The 15,475-nt window shown below is 41.5% G+C and overlaps 1 pseudogene; it reads left to right on the top strand.

The window, feature by feature from the left end:
- Nucleotides 1-6,919: 6,919 nt before the first annotated feature.
- Nucleotides 6,920-15,207, top strand: LOC118475682 (chaperone protein dnaJ 13-like; annotated as a pseudogene).
- The last annotated feature ends 268 nt before the right edge of the window (nt 15,208-15,475 follow it).

Genomic DNA, 15,475 nt, shown 5'->3' with positions numbered 1-15,475 from the left:
CTTCAAGGCCCCTGGAGCTGCTGCATATGGACCTCTTCGGACCCGTCGCCTACCTAAGCATAGGGGGAAGTAAGTATGGTTTAGTTATTGTTGATGATTTTCCCGCTTCACTTGGGTGTTCTTTTTGCAGGATAAGTCTGAAACCCAAGGGACCCTCAAGCGCTTCCTCAGGAGAGCTCAAAATGAGTTTTGAGCTCAAAGTGAAAAGATAAGGAGCGACAACGGGTCCGAGTTCAAGAACCTTCAAGTGGAGGAGTTCCTTGAAGAGGAAGGGATCAAGCACGAGTTCTCCGCTCCCTACACACCACAGCAAAATGGTGTGGTAGAGAGGAAGAACAGGACGCTCATTGACATGGCGAGGACGATGCTAGGAGAGTTCAAGACCCCCGAGTGCTTTTGGACGGAAGCCGTTGAACACTGCTTGCCACGCCATCAACAGGGTCTACCTCATCGCCTCCTCAAGAAGACGTCATATGAGCTACTAACCGGTAACAAACCCAATGTATCGTACTTTCGTGTATTTGGGAGCAAGTGCTACATTCTAGTGAAGAAGGGTAGAAATTCTAAATTTTGCTCCCAAAGCTGTAGAGGGGTTTTTGTTAGGTTATGACTCAAATACAAAGGCGTATAGAGTCTTCAACAAATCATCGGGTTTGGTTGAAGTCTCTAGCGACGTTGTATTTGATGAGACTAATGGCTCTCCAAGAGAGCAAGTTGTGATCTTGATGATGTAGATGAAGAAGATATTCCGACGGCCGCCATACGAACCATGGCGATTGGTGATGTGCGACCACAGGAACAAGATGAGCAAGATCAACCCTCTTCCTCAATTATGGTGCAATCCCCCGACTCAAGACGATGAACAGGTTCATCATAAGGAGGCGTGTGATCAAGGGGGAGCACAAGATGATAACGTAATGGAGGAAGAAGCGCAACCGGCACCTCCAACCCAAGTTCGAGCGATGATTCAAAGTGGATCATCCCGTCGACCAAATTCTGGGTGACATTAGCAAGGGAGTAACTACTCGATCTCGATTAGTTAATTTTTGTGAGCATTACTCCTTTGTCTCTTCTATTGAGCCTTTCAGGGTAGAAGAGGCCTTGCTAGATCCAGACTGGGTGTTGGCCATGCAAGAGGAGTTAAACAACTTCAAGCGCAATGAAGTTTGGACACTGGTGCCTCGTCCGAAGCAAAATGTTGTGGGAACCAAGTGGGTGTTCCGCAACAAACAGGACGAGCATGGGGTGGTGACGAGGAACAAGGCTCGACTTGTGGCAAAAGGTTATGCCCAAGTCGCAGGTTTGGATTTCGAGGAGACCTTTGCTCCTGTGGCTAGGCTAGAGTCAATTCGAATCTTGCTAGCATATGCCGCTCACCATTCTTTCAGGTTGTTTCAAATGGATGTGAAGAGCGCTTTCCTCAACAGGCCAATCAAGGAGGAGGTGTACGTGGAGCAACCCCCTGGCTTCGAGGATGAACGGTACCCCGACCATGTGTGTAAGCTCTCTAAGGCGCTCTATGGACTTAAGCAAGCCCCAAGAGCATGGTATGAATGCCTTAGAGACTTTTTAATTGCTAATGCTTTCAAGGTTGGGAAAGCCGATCCAACTCTTTTTACAAAGACATGTGATGGTGATTTGTTTTGTGTTGCCAAATTTATGTCGATGACATAATATTTGGTTTCTACTAACCAAAAGTCTTGTGAAGAGTTTAGCAGGGTGATGACGCAGAAATTCGATGATGTCGATGATGGGCGAGTTGAACTACTTCCTTGGGTTCCAAGTGAAGCAACTCAAGGACGGCACCTTCATCTCCCAAACGAAGTACACGCAAGATCTGCTAAAGCGGTTTGGGATGAAGGACGCCAAGCCCGCAAAGACTCCGATGGGGACCGACGGACACACCGACCTCAACAAAGGAGGTAAGTCGTTGATCAAAAAGCATACCGGTCAATGATAGGTTCTTTGCTCTATTATGTGCTAGTAGACCGGATATTATGCTCTAGCGTATGCATGTGTGCTAGATTTCAATCCGATCCTAAGGGAGTGTCACTTAGTGGCGGTGAAAGCGAATTCTTAGATATTTGGTTGCTACGCCTTGCTTCGGGCTTCTGGTATCCAAAGGGGTCTACCTTTGACTTAGTTGGATACTCAGACTCCGACTATGCTGGATGTAAGGTCGATAGGAAGAGTACATCGGGGACGTGCCAATTCTTAGGAAGGTCCCTGGTGTCATGGAACTCTAAGAACAAACTTCCGTTGCCCTATCCACCGCTGAGGCCTGGAGTATGTTGCCGCAGGACAGTGTTGCGCGCAACTACTTTGGATGAGGCAAACCCTCAGGGACTTTGGCTACAATCTGAGCAAAGTCCCGCTCCTATGTGATAATGAGAGTGCTATCCGCATGGCGGAAAATCTGTTGAACACAGTCGCACAAAGCACATAGACATCCGGCATCACTTTGTGAGAGACCACCAGCAAAAGGGAGATATCGAAGTGTTTCATGTTAGCACCGAGAACCAGCTAGCCGATATCTTTACCAAGCCTCTAGATGAGAAGACCTTTTGCAGGCTGCGTAGTGAGCTAAATGTCTTAGATTCGCGGAAACTTGGATTGAATTGTAGCATACATGTGTTTATGCATTTGATCAGGTTCAGTCTGCATTTTGTTGCTTATTGTGGTGCTCAAGTTGTACAACACTCCCTGGACCTCACAAGTCCGTTGCAAAGTGATGCCACATGTTTAGGGGAGATGTGTTACAACTTGACCCTTTGAGACTAACCATTTGCTTGAGTTTGCTTGATTTAGTCTCGAAGGAGGATTGAAAGGGAAAAGGTGGACTTGGACCATGAAAGACTTCCACTGCACTCCGATGAGAGGGTAACTAATTCCAAGTTCATCTCATGAAATCTTATTGCCATTTGCTCGTAATTGAAGACTTTGGTGAGGCAATGGGGTTAGAGGGCCAAGATTGATCCCGTTTTTGGTGCTTGATGCCAAAGGGGGAGAAAAATAAAGGCCAAAGTGATAAATGGATCAGCTACCACTTGAGAGATTTTGAAAATAGTAGAATAGAGTTTTTGTTTTGTCAAAAGCTTTATTGTCTCTTATTGTCTCTATTGTCAAAAGTTGGCCTTGTGCGGGAAGAAGTGTTGATATGGGAAATAGGGGGGAGTTTTTGAACTCTTTTGATCAATCGCTTTTGGAATGACTCTCTTTATGTCTCAACATGTGTGTTTGACTTAGAAATAGAGATTTGAGTTTGATTTGCAAAAACAAACCAAGTGGTGGCAAAGGATGATCCATATATGTCAAATTGAATAAAACCAATTTGAGTTTTTATTTGAAGTGATTTTGCACTTGTGCTATCTACTTTATGTTGTGTTGGCATAAATCCACCAAAAGGGGGAGATTGAAAGGGAAATGTGCCTTTGAGCCATTTCTAAGTATTTTGGTTGATTGAGTGCAAACACAAGTGCTTAAATGTGAAAATATGCCCAAGGATGAACAAAGTGCAAATCACAAGTTAAGGTATGTTTCTAAGCCTTAGTACATTGGTTTTGTGTACTGATATATTTGTCTAAGTGTTAGAAACAGATAAAGAAGAGAAGGGAAGACTTGGCTGTGTACAGCCAAGGGGCTGCTTCGGTCTGGGGCACCGGGACTGTCCGGTGGTGCACCGGACAGTGTCCGGTGCGCCAGGCTGCCTCGGCCGAAGAGGCCGCTCTCGGGTTTTTCTCCGGCGACTTCGGCTAAAATTCAACGGGACTGTCCGGTGTGCACCGGACTGTCCGGTGAGCAACGGTCGGCCGGGCCAACGGTCGGCCGCGCGATCGGCGCGCGACACGTGGCCGAGCCAAACCGGTCGGAAGAAGCACCGACTGTCCGGTGTGCACCGGACTGTCCGGTGCGCCAGATCTGCAACGGTCGGCAACGGTCGGCTTCGCTTTTTATGGAAACAAATCGGGCACCGGACAGTGTCCGGTGTGCACCGGACTGTCCGGTGCGCCACGAGACAGAAGGCAAAGATGGCCTTCCAGATTTGTTCCCAACGGCTCCTAGCTGCCTTGGGGCTATAAAAGGGACCCCTTGGCGCATGGAGGATGACACAAGCAACCTTTGAGCATTCTTGATCATCCACACTAAGTCTCTGCGCATTTCGTTTGTGTTTCTAAGTGATTCGAGCTCTGTTCTAAGTGAGAACTCTGAGATAGTCTTGTGAGCTCGAGTCTTGGCCGTGTGTGTGCGCTTTTGCTGTGATTTGTGTGTGTTGCTTCCCTCCCTTACTCTGTGTTTCATTTGTGATCATATACTTGTAAGGGCAAGAGACTCCAATTTGTGGAGATTCCTTGCAAACGGGATAGTGAAAGGAAAACAAAACACCGTGGTATTCAAGTGGGTCTTTGGACCGCTTGAGAGGGGTTGATTGCAACCCTCGGTCGTTGGGACGCCACAACGTGAGTAGGCAAGCGTTGGTCTTGGCCGAACCACGGGATAAAACCACTGTGTCACTCTGTGCTTGATTCTCTTGTGGTACTGTGTTTTGTTGAGATTGTTGAAGACTTCACCTTACGCCACTTGGCAATAATCGTGCTAACACTTAACAAGTTTTTGTGGCTTAAGTTTGAAGTTTTTTACAGGATCACCTATTCACCCCCCCCTCTAGGTTGCTTTCACTTATTAAAAGCAATGCTCAAACTTAACCATTTTATTTGGTAAGCCTTACACTACACATGAGCTCCCACCGTAAGTGAACTCATGCACACTATTACCCACACTTACTAAGCGATGAACATATGTGACCTCACTCTTGCTATAATCACACCAGGTCAATAATAGGTACTACAAGTTGAAGAGCATGAAGGATGCTACGATGAGTTCGAAAAGGTCTAGGCCGCCGTCTTTTCAGTCAATTATGGTTGCGGAGAATCGTTTATCGTCATATGATATATTTTACGTAGTTATTTTGTACATAACTTCTATTATATAATAATGATGTTACATTTATTTCTATACCATGAGTCATTATATGTGTGAGACTTAATCCAAGCACACATTTGAGATTCATCCGGGTTTGCCCCTAAATTCGTGTGTGACAGAAGTGGTATCAGATGGATGTTGACTGTAGAACGTAACCTAGATAGATTTGGACAACCTTTACCTACTTGCATATGCTACTCTGGTTCTTTCTAAACTTCCATTAATCTTTTCTTATCTATTGCTGCTTAACTCTGATTATTCTCACCTTTTCTCTTGTAAAGACAAAAGAGGATTTCATATCTTAGAATCCTTATACCAAAAGTGTTCCTTAAGGATATGATAAAGCCCCCCCTCAAATGAGACGGATCCTAAAAATAGTACCAGCCAGCCACATATGGTACCCATACTTTAAGGTAAAACTCTTAGCATTCTATGTGTAGGGTACTTTTACCAGATTATCTTGGCATCATTTGTTAATGACATTTATGGGGCTCCTGTAGGATTGTGTGGGCATAATTGATGACACATATGTACATGCTAGGGTGCCTGCCATGATATCTGACAACTTTTAGGGGCAAACACATTACACCACTCAATGTTTTAGTTGCAGTTGATTTTAATTTAAAATTCGTCCTAGATGGATGGGAGGGTTCTCCACATGATGCCCTAATACTGGCTGATGCTCTAGAGTGAGAGGATGGGTTAAGGGTTGCCCCAGGTACTTCTAAACATTTGGTTTACCAAAAAAGTGTCATATGGGAAAATGTAGTGTTAATCCATGTAACATAATTTCTAGGTAAATTCTACTTAGTTAATGTTGGATATGCATGTCGACCTAGTTTCCTTCCTCCTTACCATGGTACACATTACCATTCGAAGGAATACGGCGGGCATGAATTACCAACAAATCCCAGAGAGCTATTCAACTTGAGACATTCAAGCCTACGTGTCACAGTTGAGAGAGTCTTTGGAGCATTAAAGAATTATTGTTGTATTTCAATCTTGGACAATAAATTTTAGCATTTGATTACTAGTTCATTATAATTTTTTGCGTGTTTCGCCCATGTGCAAAGTTACATCCAACCAACAAACAACCTTTGTATGAACTGTTGTAGTCCATTGAATTACAAGCCAATCAAACATCGTTTCTGTACATCCAGACCCATCCAGTGCAACCAAAACAAACAACTATAGCTATATGTGTATAACTTGGTTGAGATAGGCCTGGTTTAGCTGCGAGTCTAGGACTAGTTAGCATCCAACCAATTACACCCTAAGCAGCTTAGGGTTCCATTTGGCAGAACTATGGCTTGCGCAAAAACAGCTCTAGCTCTGATTTTTCTGGAAACATTTTTTTGTAGAGCTGAAGCCATTTCGCAAATCGTTTGGCAGTAGTGCCAGAGCTAGAGCCAAAGTTGGTGAAGTTACTAATTGTGTCTTCTTCTTCGTAGTACAAAAATGGCTCTAGCTTTTAGGTACCTTTTACAGTAAGTCGTTTTAAACAAAAGTGTTTGACACGACTCTGGTTTTTTTTTCAAAGGACTCCACAGATACGAGCCAGAAGACTGATGAGAATATCTTCAGAGCAGATAGGGAGAAGTGAACCAAGCGCGCATTTAGCTTATCAGATTTTTTATAGTTGCACCAGCCCACGATGGATAGCCCATAACTACATAGGCCATGGCCCATACGTGTTCACAGATCTTTTGTTGGCCCAGACTCCAGAGGCCCAGTCAGTCAGTCTCTATCTTCTGATGATCGCTAACCGGCCCGTATTTTGTTGCAAACGACGGTTACGCCTTGAAAGGGAGACGACGCACACAAATTCCCACAAACCAAAGGCAAGCATCGGCAAGGCTTTGCTGGCTTGCTGCAGAAGTGAAGAACATCATTACAAACGAGCTCCCTACAAAGTATACAGACTAAAAAAATAGAAAAGGAATTCCGCATAAACCCCTCCCAGCCAAAAAAAACCACCCCCGCCGCGGCCGCCGAGCGAGCGGTAAGCAGCCGCCGCACCACGAGAGCGGGATGGCGTCGGCTCCGGAGCCGGAGAAACGGGAGGGAACTCTACGCGCTGCTCCACCTCTCGCCGGACGCCTCCAGCGAGGAAGTCCGCAGGGCGTACCGCCAGTTTGCGCAAATCTACCACCCCGATAAATACCAGGACCCGCAGGTAGAGCCGCCACCCCTTCCCATGCGATTTGATTGGCTTGGGCTTAGGGTTTTAACAATAGTTCTTTTTTCCTTTTGAACTGGTGTTAGGTTAGCATCATGAATGGAAGTTCAAATTTCTCTGGGTCATTGGGTCGATCCAAAAAACTTGCCCAAATGAACTAGAATGCCATATCACGTAATTTAATTTTTGAGGGAAATGATCTAGAATGGCATTTGATCGTAATTAGTTAGCTGACCAAAACAACACCAGTAGCCAGTAGGTACCCACCGGCATCCTTAGTTAGCATCCACTGGCATTGCAAGCTTCCTGTGCCTGGTTGAAGTTGTGCTTTTACCAGTTACATGCTTGCGATTCTAGTTATAACAAAAGGGATTTGTTTTCTCTCTTTTGAGGACACAAAATCAAGGGCGACATTTGACAATAATATGTGCCATGATGTAGTCTTAGTCATGTGCCTATTTGATGCATGTGAAGATATTGTTAGTAGCATCAGAGTAGTGGTAGAAGTAGACAGATCAGTGTGTATAAGCGTGCACTCTGGCACTAATTTTATCCAAGTTTGTTTCCAAAATGTTGGTAATGCAAATGAAAATCTGTATTTTGTGTCTAAATCAAGTTTTTTTTTTCACTTGGCGGTTCATTGGGCGATTGGAAGATATTGCGAGTCATGGGCCGTTTATGTTGCTAGCCCTAAGGAGAGTCCCCTAGGGTTTAATGGATAGTGTCATGGCTGGTGACTTGGTGTGCTAGTCACCATGTGCATATGGTCCTTTTGAAAACAGGAGGAAAAAACCCTTATCCTTTCCTTTGCACATCAGCACTTCATTTAGTACGAATACGTTAACATCTATATTCGTTTTCTCATAAACAATCTTTGCTCTTTAATTCAGAATGCTACTAAAAGAACAAATTTATTATTAACTGATCAAAATGAATCTTTCAGCTTTTCTAGGATATGATTCTATGAACATTATTAAGACGTATACGGCATATTGTTTATCTGGTAACTTGGTAGATGCCATCAGGATTTCTAGTGCACTCTTGGATTCTCCACACCTCCATTTCAAGTATTCGGGAAAATACTATGTACTTTCTCCATTCCAAATTATAGGACACTCTATCTTGGCCTAAGTCAAACTTCTTTAGCTTTGACTATTTTTTTAGAAAAAAATACACTAACATCTATAATACCAAATAAATGCACTGCTAAGACATATTTATTGTGGATTTAATGAAACTAATTCGAGGTTATAGATGCTGGTGTATATGTATTTTTCTATAAACTGGACATACTTAGGAAAGTGGTATGAGACTCTGAGTAGCACTCCTTAGGTCTTGAGTTTTGAATCCAGTGAGAGTGAATTTCAGACTGAGGTTAAAAAAGGTCATTGCTGGTCCTCTGGTTGTCTGCACACGAGATGGACTAATCTTTGGGGTCAGATCTTGGTGTAGGGGCCCTGCGAGGGCTTAAAGCACGAGTAGAAGGATGTAGCTTCTCGTGAAGCTTATGAGATACTATCAGATGATAACAAAAGACAGGTGTATGGACTAATCTTTCTCGGCCGGGGCTCCGATTGAGCTTCTTAAGATAATATTGTGGGGTGGTCTTTCCCCTACTGGCGAGGTTTAAGTAGTCATCTACTGTTTACATTAGTGATTTTTGTGGACTGACTAGTATCGTTCATTTTCATCTGTGCCTGTCTAGATGAAGGATGTAGCAACTGAAAACTTCCAACGAATATGTGAAGCTTATGAGATACTATCAGATGATAACAAAGACAGGTGTATGACATCTATGGTATGGAAGGTTTAAATTCTGGCCTGGAACTTGGTCCCAAGCTAACTAAACCAGAAGAAATCAAGGAACAGTTAGAACGACTGCGGCGGCGCAAGGAGGAAGAAAACTTTTCAAGCATGCTCTACCCAATGGCTCAATCATTGCTAATTTCTCAGTGCCAACAATATTTAAATGACGGGAGCATCATGAGAGGGTAAATAGTGTTTTCCTTTTTAGTAATCTATATGCCTATTGTCTTTTCTTCCAGTCACACCACTGGGAAGCTGCTCAGAATACGATAATATGGAGACTATTCTTTTGTTTAATTCTTGGTTATAATAAGCTGCAAATTGCCTAGTAATTTATTACTCGACCTGAAATGTCTATTGTAATTTTGATGGCGAAACTAGCAAATTGCTTGGTAATTATTACTTGACCTGAAATATCAATTGTAATTTTGATGGTGAAATCATTGCGTGCTATTTTGCATTCTTCAGCATTTGTTTTTTATGATGGAATTTATTTAATTTGCATACATTTTTCCATACTTTTACATATAAGTTTTTATTTTTGAATGGTTAGCAGTATTTCATAGTTTATGTGTATAACTACCGGTTGCACTCCTTTTGATGCCTATTCCTATTCACAATGCTTAGCTGCTCGTATATAAGTTAGAGTTACCAAGCAGGGTTTAGAAAACCTTTTTCAGGAAATTGACCACTGAGAGATGGGAATCGGCCCATGGCTGCCTACAGCTTACCTTTAACGTTTCTCTCTTTCATTCTTCTTGCAGTGTTTAACATATTTTTAACTTTCAAGATGGCACTTTAGCAATTCGTTTAGAACCTCTGACATATTTGTCCTTCAGTCACTTCTTTAGATTTTAGTATGATTAGTTATAGACAGTAAGGTGATTTAGTCATTTGATTTTGAAAATGACTAGAATGGCGATGCTTAGTCAAGTTGAGTTGCCAGTGTCCAAGCAAAATACTGTCGTTGTTGGTGGGAATTTGATTGTAAATGGCTCAGCTGGATCTGGAGCAGCAACCACTGTGCTGCGACACCAGTTGTCTCCTGTTTCCTCTATTGAGTTTATGGCCACAGCTGGACTACGTTCTGTTATTGGTGGGCAGATGTTTTCGGTGAGAACACCATCCCATAATTTATTTCATATTTTGCTAATTCTCGTCTATATTACAAATTGTAATTTTGTCAAAATTGTGTACTTCAGTCAAATTTCACCACATTCTACAGCAACTTCTGGACTTGCTGTTTCTTTGAGAGATGGGTCTATCAACTTGTCAAATGCCTGGACTCGCCAATTGTCTGACAATACTGTTGGAAATGTATGACATCTAAGCTCAAATGCTCTCTCATCTGCATATGTGAAACTAACTCAGTAGTCAGTACTAACTCTTCATTATAATGATGTACATGATGGTAATCTGTGATCTGAATAATAGATTATGCAAACTATGTGAAGAATTTATATTAGTCTAAACATGTGTTTTAGTTGAGAGACAAAGCTTTACAGTTAACATGATTGCTAGAGCTAAGCAAAATTTTAGACAGAATGGATTCTGGCCATATTAATTTTGGGAATATTTTCACCTGTACCATCACCTGAGGTGCACTTAAGCCTCTATACCATTAACTTGTTTCAATGACACCATATAGGACGAGACTCCACATGTCATTCACTAATTTGGGGTATAAATAAGTACCCCCTCAAATGTAGGTATGGATATGGATGAAAAATCCCAATAAATTTGGTTCATGTATAGTGTGAACAACTGTTAATTTTACAGTGGTTCCAGAAAAAACTGCTAATTTTACAGTTATATAGTTGATGCATAAGTTTAGGCCTTTGATGACCCTGTATCTGGCTCCCATGTAAAGAATAAGTTGTTAATACTGGATAAGTTACAGTAATAACTTCCGAGAATTTTTCAAATAGATGTTCAAGACGTGTCTTCCTTTGATCTCTAGGAAGACATTTTTGCATATTTTTTTCTTACCTTGCTATCTTTTTTAATTACAGCTGCACTATTAAGTGTACGATGATAATTCTACTACATATATATTTTTTTTGTGCAGGTAAAGCTGATTTTCTTTCCCATTTATGTCTGTTTTCTCTTTTCACCAACTTCCAGATACAGCTAGTCCTTGGCGATGAATCAAGTATTTCTGTGGATGGCAAAAGAAGGATGAAAAACGTACTGCAACTGGAGAAGTAAAGGTAGTTTCACTTAGGTAGTGTTTTGGTTGAAGAGCCAAGTAGAACGGAACTGTTCTGTCCCAGTTTTGTTGTTGTTTGGTTACAAGTAAACTAGAACGGAATGACTCCAATTAGGGAATATTCTCCTCAGATCTGGAACCATCCCGCTCCAAAAATCAAACGGACGGAGCCGCTTCGTTCCCAGACCCGCTCGCACAGTCACGCTCCGTTCCGTTTCACTCTCCAACCAAACAAAAAACAGAGCCGCTCCGTTCCATATTACCAAACACAGAACAGAGCGGCTCCGTTCCTCGAATCAGGGATGGAACGATCTCCGTTCTACTTGGCTTCTCAACCAAACACTACCTTAGAAGCCAACTCAGACATTAATGAAAACTGTTGGCATTATCTTAGAAATGCATGGTTAACTCCGTATAGATCTAGTTTGATAGATGTGTTCTTATTGTTTTGTTCTGAAGAATCTATGCCCCTTTTTCATATAAATATCCCATCTAGTTCTCTTTGGAACATAAGAGTAGTACTGTTGTAGTCGTTTCAAAAACTTTCCATTGTGTTCTGAAGCTAGTTGTTTGTAGTCAGTAATGAGTAGGATTATAGAGCAGCTTAAAAGTGGTCATAGCTTCATGGCCATCATATACTTTATTTTTTAGGAGAACAGTGATGAAGGTCCTCCAGAAATTTTAATATCATTGATATAGGCTAATGTTGTGCAAAGACTTGCAAAACAAAACAAAGGTCTTCATGACCAGGAAAAGGCAGTATACTTCTAAAAGATGAAGATGCATTTTTCTGTCTAATAGTTTAAGAACTATCTTGTGTTTAATGTGGGTCCTTGAAAACAAGAAGCACATCTATGCACATAACCTGTGGTGAGTATGCTACAATTCCATGTGATATCTTCTTACAACACATGCGGAGTATATTGTCCACACATTTGAAACTGATTTTGTGTATTTTGGTTGTAAATCTGCAATGCCTTCTTCCTTCAACAGCTATCTGTTTCTTATGTATTTTCTCCTCTTATGTCAGGCCAACATCTGATGCTCTCAGTGGTGTTCATTTATTAATTACCCTTTTCTTTTTTCTCTTTAGTTTGGAACTAATTTTTTTTGGTGCATCTGCTCATTATACACATCGCTTCTCCTCCAAATCTCATGCACGCATCGCTGGTAGAGTTGGAAGGTAGCTAAGGTTTGAAATATCTTGTTTCTGTCTGTATAACATGCATTCTTTATGAGTTTGTAACTTTCTGTTACATTTTTTAAACTGCTCTCTTGCAGCACAATCCTTGATTTTGAAATGGAGGAGGGAGGCGAATATCAGAATTTAGTACTGTAAGGATGATGTATAACATAGGAATTCAGGTGATTGCTTGTTTCTAAGGTCCCTCGTCCTATGTGTTCTCATCTCAATTAGTCACTTTGCTTCTGGACTTGCCCTATGTAAACTGCTGGTGCAGACTGCATTGATGTATCTTCTACTCCATCCGTTCCAAATTATAAGACGTTTTTGACATTTCTAGATTCATATCTTTGCTACTTGTCTAGATTACGCAGTAAAAAGCTATGAATATAGAAATGTCAAAACGCCTTATAATTTGGGACGGAGGAATAAGAGTCTTGACCTTGTCAGTTCAGTTGGACAGATGGTGTTCTACAAGAGATCTTACCAAGTTACCATGCTGTTTTTAGTTTTAGGTGTATGATGGCACATGCATAATTTTTATCCTTTTTTTTTGTTGTTGTCATGATATTGATCATCTCTACCACTTTTCTTCTAATATACTCCATCCGTTCCAAAATAGTAGTCATTTAGCTCTAGATTTTTATGTCTATATTCATATGAATGACAACGAATCTAGACACATATAAAGAACACATACGTTAATTATTGTATGAATCTACTAAAAGGGTAAAAACGAATTTTAATTTGGGACGGAGGGAGTAATATTTTGTAAAATACTTGTACTGTATTGCTAACATATTTCACCACAACTGATCGTTCCTTGTAGTTTTGACATCTTGCCATATTCTTCCATCTATCTTGTGCTCTGAATTCCTTCGTGCTGATGTAGGGCGTATCTTGGAAGTTTGAGTTACATCGTGCTGGTCAAAAGTTAATCATCCAGTAAGTGGAGTTGTTCCCCCTTGTAGTTCTTTGGGTTTCATATTTTCTGTTTAATCTGATAGTACATAATTATGGCACCAAGATCTAAGCTTATTCAACACGATTTTATTTGCTTTCAGTATTAAACTATCAATCCCTACCAACACATGGAGGTTTTTCTTAATATGTTTTTCACACTGTCATTCTCTGTTCAAGTTTCACTGAGTGCTGCTTAATTCTGCAGGTCTTGCTTTCAACTGATTTAAATCCATTATTTGTTACCAGTGCATTTGCTATTCCTTCAACCACTGTATTTTCTACTTCAGGTTCTATCCCTGACCTATTTCTGTTCTTGACATCTTACATCTCTACATATGTTGTAGTCTTGCCTATCTTACTTTCTCCACATTAATTGCATCTGTTAACTAAGCCTTGCTGCGGTTTCTTATGTTTTACAGACATATGTTGGTAAAGCCTACTACCTTAAGCGAGAAAAGCAGAAACACTAGAAAAGATGGAAGGCTTATCTACACAGGTATCATGAGGTATTGTGTGTATTCACATTTGTGAATGGAGGTGGAACTCAATGTACTTTTGTCTTTGGTTAGGTGGTGCATTATAAATCCATTCCTCACACTAGTACTAATTATTAGCTTATGAGGAATGAGGTGTTGATGCATCAATCCATTCCATAAACTAAACAAAAAAGGAGTGAGAAGACTAACTCACTCTTTAAACCAAACACCCTATAATGTATAGTTTTGTTTTGGAACAATCACCCAGATTTGGTTGCCACATACTAGTCTAAATGGTATGCATATGTACATATACAAGTAGCATGCCTATCACCTTTTTAACGAAATCGATTTTTCCTTTCTTGCAGTATGTAGGTTTGCAATAATTCCCTAACTGCTTTTCCATGTTCAAGTGCTTAAAGAATAGCAACTAATTGAAGATATCATTTTCCTGTATAGCTAACTGAAGCCAGAAAGGCAGCTGAAAAAGCTCAAAAATTACTGGAACCTGTCTCCAACCGTAAGAAGAATAGACAGCTAGAGAACAACGGATTGGTGATAACGAAGGCTCTATATGGCAGTCGCCAAAAATCAAAATGAGCAGTGAATTGAATGATATACACAATGACATGGCTTCACAAGTATTTGATGTGACCATCCCACTGAACTTCCTCGTTACTGAGGCAGGCCAGCTCAAGGTACATTCGAGTTACATTGGTGACAAGTGTTTTTTTTTCCAAGATATGAACCTACTCAAGTTTCTGCTGGGCATTTGCAATTTTGCCACTGGCCTTACGTATCGGGTTGCAACCTGAAAATAGATTGGAATTCTATATACGCGCTTGAAACCTCGAAATTTACACTTTTCTGCAAGGTAGCAAATAGTTGCATGGTTACTCTGCACTGAATTTTTCTTTATCTGTACCTGCAGCTTCATGACGGGATAAAGAAGTCTGGAATAATGGGTTTCTACGATCCTTGTCCTGGAGACCCGAAGCTATTACTTGTCGAGTATACGTTTCATGGTCATAAATACAAGGTAGGGAATGCCGTAAACACTGCCTATGTACCGGCTTGCGACAAGCGTCGCAAGTTTTTTTTTTTTTCATGAGCAAGTTTTCTTGACTGCTTGCTTGCTTTGTTGACAGGTCATGGTGGATGACTATGAGGCGCTGTTGATACCACAAGATATCCATCAATTTTGAACGGTTCCTGATGTAAAAGCCACATCAAAACGATTTTGGGTCATCAGCTCCCTTTCTCACATTTTTTTGTTCCTTTTGTGTTGAGCTATCTCTGTTTTCGGTCATTCCTTAATGCGCCTCGTATTTGTATACACATGTCGGTTTGTGCCACCTCGAGGTCATACACACCAACAGCAGGTAATAAAGCTGTAGCCAGTAGTTTTCCAGAAAGAAAAGTACACTCAGTAGAGGTGACGCGTCATGTTTGCTTCCGAACATGGCGAGAGTGGCTGGGCGGACAGCTCTCCACGATGTCTCGGGCCGACCGACGGATGTGACCTGCCTACGCAAGCGGCCCAAGGTCCAGGAAACTTTGCCAGAATTAGAAGCAAACGCCAACGGAACTCTCTCTGCAATCTGCATACAGCGCAGCGCCGCAGCCACCAGCCAGCGTGGGGTCGCCGGGTCGGTGTTGGGATTCTACGACCAGCTTCT

Source organism: Zea mays, unplaced genomic scaffold (genome assembly GCF_902167145.1).
Source record: "Zea mays cultivar B73 unplaced genomic scaffold, Zm-B73-REFERENCE-NAM-5.0 scaffold_556, whole genome shotgun sequence".
NCBI classification, from domain to species: Eukaryota; Viridiplantae; Streptophyta; class Magnoliopsida; order Poales; family Poaceae; genus Zea; species Zea mays.
Note: the sequence above shows the minus strand (reverse complement) of the source record. Positions and strands in the feature narration are given on the sequence as shown.